The following is a 6,582-nucleotide window of genomic DNA, read 5'->3' on the forward strand; positions in this document are numbered from 1 at the left end:
GAGTAGTGAGTGCAAAGTAGTGAGTAGTGAGTGCAGAGTAGTGAGTGCAGAGTAGTGAGTAGTGAGTGCAGAGTCGTGAGTAGTGAGTGCAGAGTCGTGAGTAGTGAGTGCAGAGTAGTGAGTGCAGAGTAGTGAGTGCAGAGTAGTGAGTGCATAGTAGTGAGTAGTGAGTGCTGAGTAGTGAGTAGTGAGTGCTGAGTGCTGAGTAGTGTGTAGTGAGTGCAGAGTAGTGTGTAGTGAGTGCAGAGTAGTGAGTGCAGAGTAGTGAGTGCAGAGTAGTGAGTGCAGAGTAGTGAGTGCAGAGTAGTGAGTGCAGAGTAGTGAGTGCAGAGTAGTGAGTGCAGAGTAGTGAGTGCAGAGTAGTGAGTGCAGAGTAGTGAGTGCAGAGTAGTGAGCGCGGAGTAGTGAGTAGTGAGTGCGGAGTAGTGAGTAGTGAGTGCAGAGTAGTGAGTAGTGAGTGCAGAGTAGTGAGTAGTGAGTGCAGAGTAGTGAGTAGTGAGTGCAGAGTAGTGAGTAGTGAGTGCTGAGTAGTGAGTAGTGAGTAGTGAGTAGTGAGTGCAGAGTAGTGAGTAGTGAGTGCAGAGTAGTGAGTAGTGAGTGCAGAGTAGTGAGTAGTGAGTGCAGAGTAGTGAGTGCAGAGTAGTGAGTGCAGACTAGTGAGTGCAGACTAGTGAGTGCAGAGTAGTGAGTAGTGAGTGCAGAGTAGTGAGTGCAGAGTAGTGAGTAGTGAGTAGTGAGTGCAGAGTAGTGAGTAGTGAGTGCAGAGTAGTGAGTAGTGAGTGCAGAGTAGTGAGTAGTGAGTGCAGAGTAGTGAGTAGTGAGTAGTAAGTGCAGAGTAGTGAGTAGTGAGTAGTGAGTGCAGAGTAGTGAGTAGTGAGTGCAGAGTAGTGAGTGCAGAGTAGTGAGTGCAGAGTAGTGAGTAGTGAGTGCAGAGTAGTGAGTGCAGAGTAGTGAGTGCAGAGTAGTGAGTGCAGAGTAGTGAGTGCGGAGTAGTGAGTAGTGAGTGCAGAGTAGTGAGTAGTGAGTGCAGAGTAGTGAGTAGTGAGTGCAGAGTAGTGAGTAGTGAGTGCAGAGTAGTGAGTAGTGAGTGCTGAGTAGTGAGTAGTGTGTAGTGAGTGCAGAGTAGTGAGTGCAGAGTAGTGAGTAGTGAGTGCAGAGTAGTGAGTGCAGAGTAGTGAGTGCAGACTAGTGAGTGCAGACTAGTGAGTGCAGACTAGTGAGTAGTGAGTGCAGAGTAGTGAGTGCAGAGTAGTGAGTAGTGAGTGCAGAGTAGTGAGTGCAGAGTAGTGAGTGCAGAGTAGTGAGTGCAGAGTAGTGAGTGCAGAGTAGTGAGTAGTGAGTGCAGAGTAGTGAGTGCAGAGTAGTGAGTGCAGAGTAGTGAGTGCAGAGTAGTGAGTAGTGAGTGCAGAGTAGTGAGTGCAGAGTAGTGAGTGCAGAGTAGTGAGTGCAGAGTAGTGAGTGCAGAGTAGTGAGTAGTGAGTACAGAGTAGGGAGTGCAGAGTAGTGAGTGCAGAGTAGTGAGTAGTGAGTAGTGAGTGCAGAGTAGTGAGTAGTGAGTGCAGAGTAGTGAGTAGTGAGTGCAGAGTAGTGAGTAGTGAGTGCAGAGTAGTGAGTAGTGAGTAGTAAGTGCAGAGTAGTGAGTAGTGAGTGCAGAGTAGTGAGTAGTGAGTAGTGAGTGCAGAGTAGTGAGTAGTGAGTGCAGAGTAGTGAGTAGTGAGTGCAGAGTAGTGAGTGCAGAGTAGTGAGTGCAGAGTAGTGAGTGCAGAGTAGTGAGTGCAGAGTAGTGAGTGCAGAGTAGTGAGTGCAGAGTAGTGAGTGCAGAGTAGTGAGTAGTGAGTGCAGAGTAGTGAGTAGTGAGTGCAGAGTAGTGAGTAGTGAGTGCAGAGTAGTGAGTAGTGAGTGCAGAGTAGTGAGTAGTAAGTGCAGAGTAGTGAGTAGTGAGTAGTGAGTAGTGAGTGCAGAGTAGTGAGTAGTGAGTGCAGAGTAGTGAGTAGTGAGTGCAGAGTAGTGAGTGCAGAGTAGTGAGTGCAGAGTAGTGAGTGCAGAGTAGTGAGTAGTGAGTGCAGAGTAGTGAGTAGTGAGTGCAGAGTAGTGAGTAGTAAGTGCAGAGTAGTGAGTAGTGAGTGCAGAATAGTGAGTACAGAGTAGTGAGTAGTGAGTGCAGAGTAGGGAGTGCAGAGTAGTGAGTAGTGAGTGCAGAGTAGTGAGTGCAGAGTAGTGAGTGCAGAGTAGTGAGTGCAGAGTAGTGAGTGCAGAGTAGTGAGTGCAGAGTAGTGAGTAGTGAGTGCAGAGTAGTGAGTGCAGAGTAGTGAGTGCAGAGTAGTGAGTGCATAGTAGGGAGTGCAGAGTAGTGAGTAGTGAGTGCAAAGTAGTGAGTGCAGAGTAGTGAGTAGTGAGTGCAGAGTAGTGAGTGCTGAGTAGTGAGTAGTGAGTAGTGTGTAGTGAGTGCAGAGTAGTGAGTAGTGAGTGCAGAGTAGTGAGTGCAGAGTAGTGGGTGCAGAGTAGTGAGTGCGGAGTAGAGAGTAGTGAGTGCAGAGTAGTGAGTAGTGAGTGCAGAGTAGTGAGTAGTGAGTGCAGAGTAGTGAGTGCAGAGTATTGAGTAGTGAGTGCAGAGTATTGAGTAGTGAGTGCTGAGTAGTGAGTAGTGTGTAGTGAGTGCAGAGTAGTGAGTAGTGAGTGCAGAGTAGTGAGTGCAGAGTAGGGAGTGCAGAGTAGGGAGTGCAGAGTAGGGAGTGCAGAGTAGTGAGTGCAAAGTAGTGAGTGCAGAGTAGTGAGTAGTGAGTGCAGAGTAGTGAGTGCTGAGTAGTGAGTAGTGTGTAGTGAGTGCAGAGTAGTGAGTGCAGAGTAGTGAGTGCAGAGTAGTGAGTAGTGTGTAGTGAGTGCAGAGTAGTGAGTAGTGAGTGCAGAGTAGTGAGTGCAGAGTAGTGAGTGCGGAGTAGTGAGTAGTGAGTGCAGAGTAGTGAGTAGTGAGTGCAGAGTAGTGAGTAGTGAGATATTGGTGCGCTGCTTTACACACCAGCACACCAGCACCAGTTCCTTACATTGCTGACGAATGCAGGCAATGGCAGGCAGCTTTAAGTCGCGGGCGGCTATGCTGGAATTGGAATGGATTGGATAGGATGCGGCGGCAGTTTGCTCCATGATTTGTTCTGGCGCCCACTACTATCATTTGGCCTGGTACCTGCGGGAAGGAAAGGGAATTGCAAAATAAACGCCTTTGTATAAGGTATCTACTGAAATTCCCCAGAGGGATTTGTTGTCTGCTTGGTGCCAATACATTTGAGGAAGATGTGGGGCTATTCATGAGCATATATGCCAGGCAGTTCAGACACACACTTATATATTTGAGGTGTGAAATGTGTTGACTTTTCAAGCATTGATTTTGGGTATATATTGTAGTGTCTTTCTGCAACATGGAGGCTGTAGTCGAGAAAACTGGAAGGCACTACACTCATGTCAAGGTGATTCAAGGGGGTTTCTGACCTTCAAACTTGGTGTCAAGAGTTGTCAAATTTGCGGAAAGCAGAAACTGTTTCATCACTTCTTGTGATATTTATAAACCACATCAAATTCAGGGAAATTTGGACACCATTATCATGAAACCTCTAAACATTTGCCCTTTCCTTTTCCTTGCAGTGATAGTGAAAAGTATTAGCGAGGGAACGATTGATTGATTTTAATTTCTCAGTCAAAGCCGAAGGGAGCCTGTTTTATCACCCTCGTGCTTTTACTTTATCCAGATGTGGGCTTATGTAGTTCCCAAAAACAATCACCAGCAGGTTTACACATGTGCTTAATAGCCTTACGCAGAAAAGAAATACAAGTTTGCTAGATGGGGTGCTCCGAGAACTGCCTGATAGTTAATGGCGTGGTTCGGGCGTGGGAACAGAGGGGCGAGTTCTGCAAGCCTAGTATTCAACACTGTGTGCAGTGCTTTATGTCCCTGGGATGTGTGTTTGTGTGTGAATGTGAGCGCATTAGGAGGTGTGGGGGGTGTCTGTTTGAGTGTGTGTGTGGATTGATGTGTGGGTGGTGTGTGTGTGAGTCTGTATGTGTGTGCGTGTGTTTTTGTAGCTCTGACAAACTTTCTCTATGTCTCTCCTTCTTTCCCCTATATGACAATGACGTCAACTAATCCTAGTCCCTGTTGAGATTATACTACATATTTGGCCCTGAGATGGAGATACCGTGAGCGGAAAGTGCTCAGTACCAGGCCTGTGAATGTGAAATACAAAAATTTTAGTTCAACATGGTTCAAGAAATAATGTACAATTTATGTTACATTTAATGCATGATTTAAGCAATACTATCTTTATTGCATGATTTAAGCAAGGTATATTTTTAACCAATAAATGCCTTAGGTGTCTGGAATGTGGCTTTTCTGATATGTAGTCAACTTTGAAAACAAATTAAGAATTTGAAGGAGCAAATTAAAATGAGCGTGTTGTGGGACTGTTCTCTAAATCTCTAATCAAAGGCAGAATTTACGGTATACTATCCACATAGCGTTAGAGGGAGTGAATCCAGATAGGTATTTTGTTTCCTCATTTTTGTACCTCGTCCATTCGAGACTGCCTTTGGATACCTATTTTTTGGGGGAACCTCTGTGCATAGTCTTAACTATTTCCTTCAGGTGAACAGGCACTACTTCAAATTGTAGTATCATTATTTTGTTTCCTCATTTTTGAGTAGTGAGTGCAGAGTAGTGAGTAGTGAGTGCAGAGTAGTGAGTAGTAAGTGCAGAGTAGTGAGTAGTGAGTGCAGAATAGTGAGTACAGAGTAGTGAGTAGTGAGTGCAGAGTAGTGAGTGCAGAGTAGTGAGTAGTGAGTGCAGAGTAGTGAGTGCAGAGTAGTGAGTGCAGAGTAGTGAGTGCAGAGTAGTGAGTGCAGAGTAGTGAGTGCAGAGTAGTGAGTAGTGAGTGCAGAGTAGTGAGTGCAGAGTAGTGAGTGCAGAGTAGTGAGTGCATAGTAGGGAGTGCAGAGTAGTGAGTAGTGAGTGCAAAGTAGTGAGTGCAGAGTAGTGAGTAGTGAGTGCAGAGTAGTGAGTGCTGAGTAGTGAGTAGTGTGTAGTGAGTGCAGAGTAGTGAGTGCAGAGTAGTGAGTGCAGAGTAGTGAGTGCAGAGTAGTGGGTGCAGAGTAGTGAGTGCGGAGTAGAGAGTAGTGAGTGCAGAGTAGTGAGTAGTGAGTGCAGAGTAGTGAGTAGTGAGTGCAGAGTAGTGAGTGCAGAGTATTGAGTAGTGAGTGCAGAGTATTGAGTAGTGAGTGCTGAGTAGTGAGTAGTGTGTAGTGAGTGCAGAGTAGTGAGTAGTGAGTGCAGAGTAGTGAGTGCAGAGTAGTGAGTGCAGAGTAGGGAGTGCAGAGTAGTGAGTGCAAAGTAGTGAGTGCAGAGTAGTGAGTAGTGAGTGCAGAGTAGTGAGTGCTGAGTAGTGAGTAGTGTGTAGTGAGTGCAGAGTAGTGAGTGCAGAGTAGTGAGTGCAGAGTAGTGAGTAGTGTGTAGTGAGTGCAGAGTAGTGAGTAGTGAGTGCAGAGTAGTGAGTGCAGAGTAGTGAGTGCGGAGTAGTGAGTGCAGAGTAGTGAGTGCAGAGTAGTGAGTAGTGAGTGCAGAGTAGTGAGTAGTGAGTGCTGAGTAGTGAGTAGTGTGTAGTGAGTGCAGAGTAGTGAGTAGTGAGTGCAGAGTAGTGAGTGCAGAGTAGTGAGTGCAGAGCAGTGAGTGCAGAGTAGTGAGTGCAGAGTAGTGAGTAGTGAGTAGTGAGTGCAGAGTAGTGAGTAGTGAGTGCAGAGTAGTGAGTAGTGAGTGCAGAGTAGTGAATGCAGAGTAGTGAGTAGTGAGTAGTGAGTGCAGAGTAGTGAGTGCAGAGTATTGAGTGCAGAGTAGTGAGTGCAAAGTAGTGAGTGCAGAGTAGTGAGTGCAGAGTAGTGAGTGCAGAGTAGTGAGTGCAGAGTAGTGAGTGCAGAGTAGTGAGTGCAGAGTAGTGAGTAGTGAGTGCAAAGTAGTGAGTGCAGAGTAGTGAGTAGTGAGTGCAGAGTAGTGAGTGCTGAGTAGTGAGTAGTGTGTAGTGAGTGCAGAGTAGTGAGTGCAGAGTAGTGAGTGCAGAGTAGTGAGTAGTGTGTAGTGAGTGCAGAGTAGTGAGTAGTGAGTGCAGAGTAGTGAGTGCAGAGTAGTGAGTGCGGAGTAGTGAGTAGTGAGTGCAGAGTAGTGAGTAGTGAGTGCAGAGTAGTGAGTAGTGAGTGCAGAGTAGTGAGTAGTGAGTGCTGAGTAGTGAGTAGTGTGTAGTGAGTGCAGAGTAGTGAGTAGTGAGTGCAGAGTAGTGAGTGCAGAGTAGTGAGTGCAGAGCAGTGAGTGCAGAGTAGTGAGTGCAGAGTAGTGAGTAGTGAGTAGTGAGTGCAGAGTAGTGAGTAGTGAGTGCAGAGTAGTGAGTAGTGAGTGCAGAGTAGTGAATGCAGAGTAGTGAGTAGTGAGTAGTGAGTGCAGAGTAGTGAGTGCAGAGTATTGAGTGCAGAGTAGTGAGTGCAAAGTAGTGAGTGCAGAGTAGTGAGCGCAGAGTAGTGAGTGCAGAGTAGTGAGTGCAGAGTAGTGAGTGC

This window comes from Lissotriton helveticus, chromosome 11 (assembly GCF_964261635.1).
Source record: "Lissotriton helveticus chromosome 11, aLisHel1.1, whole genome shotgun sequence".
NCBI lineage: Eukaryota > Metazoa > Chordata > Amphibia > Caudata > Salamandridae > Lissotriton > Lissotriton helveticus.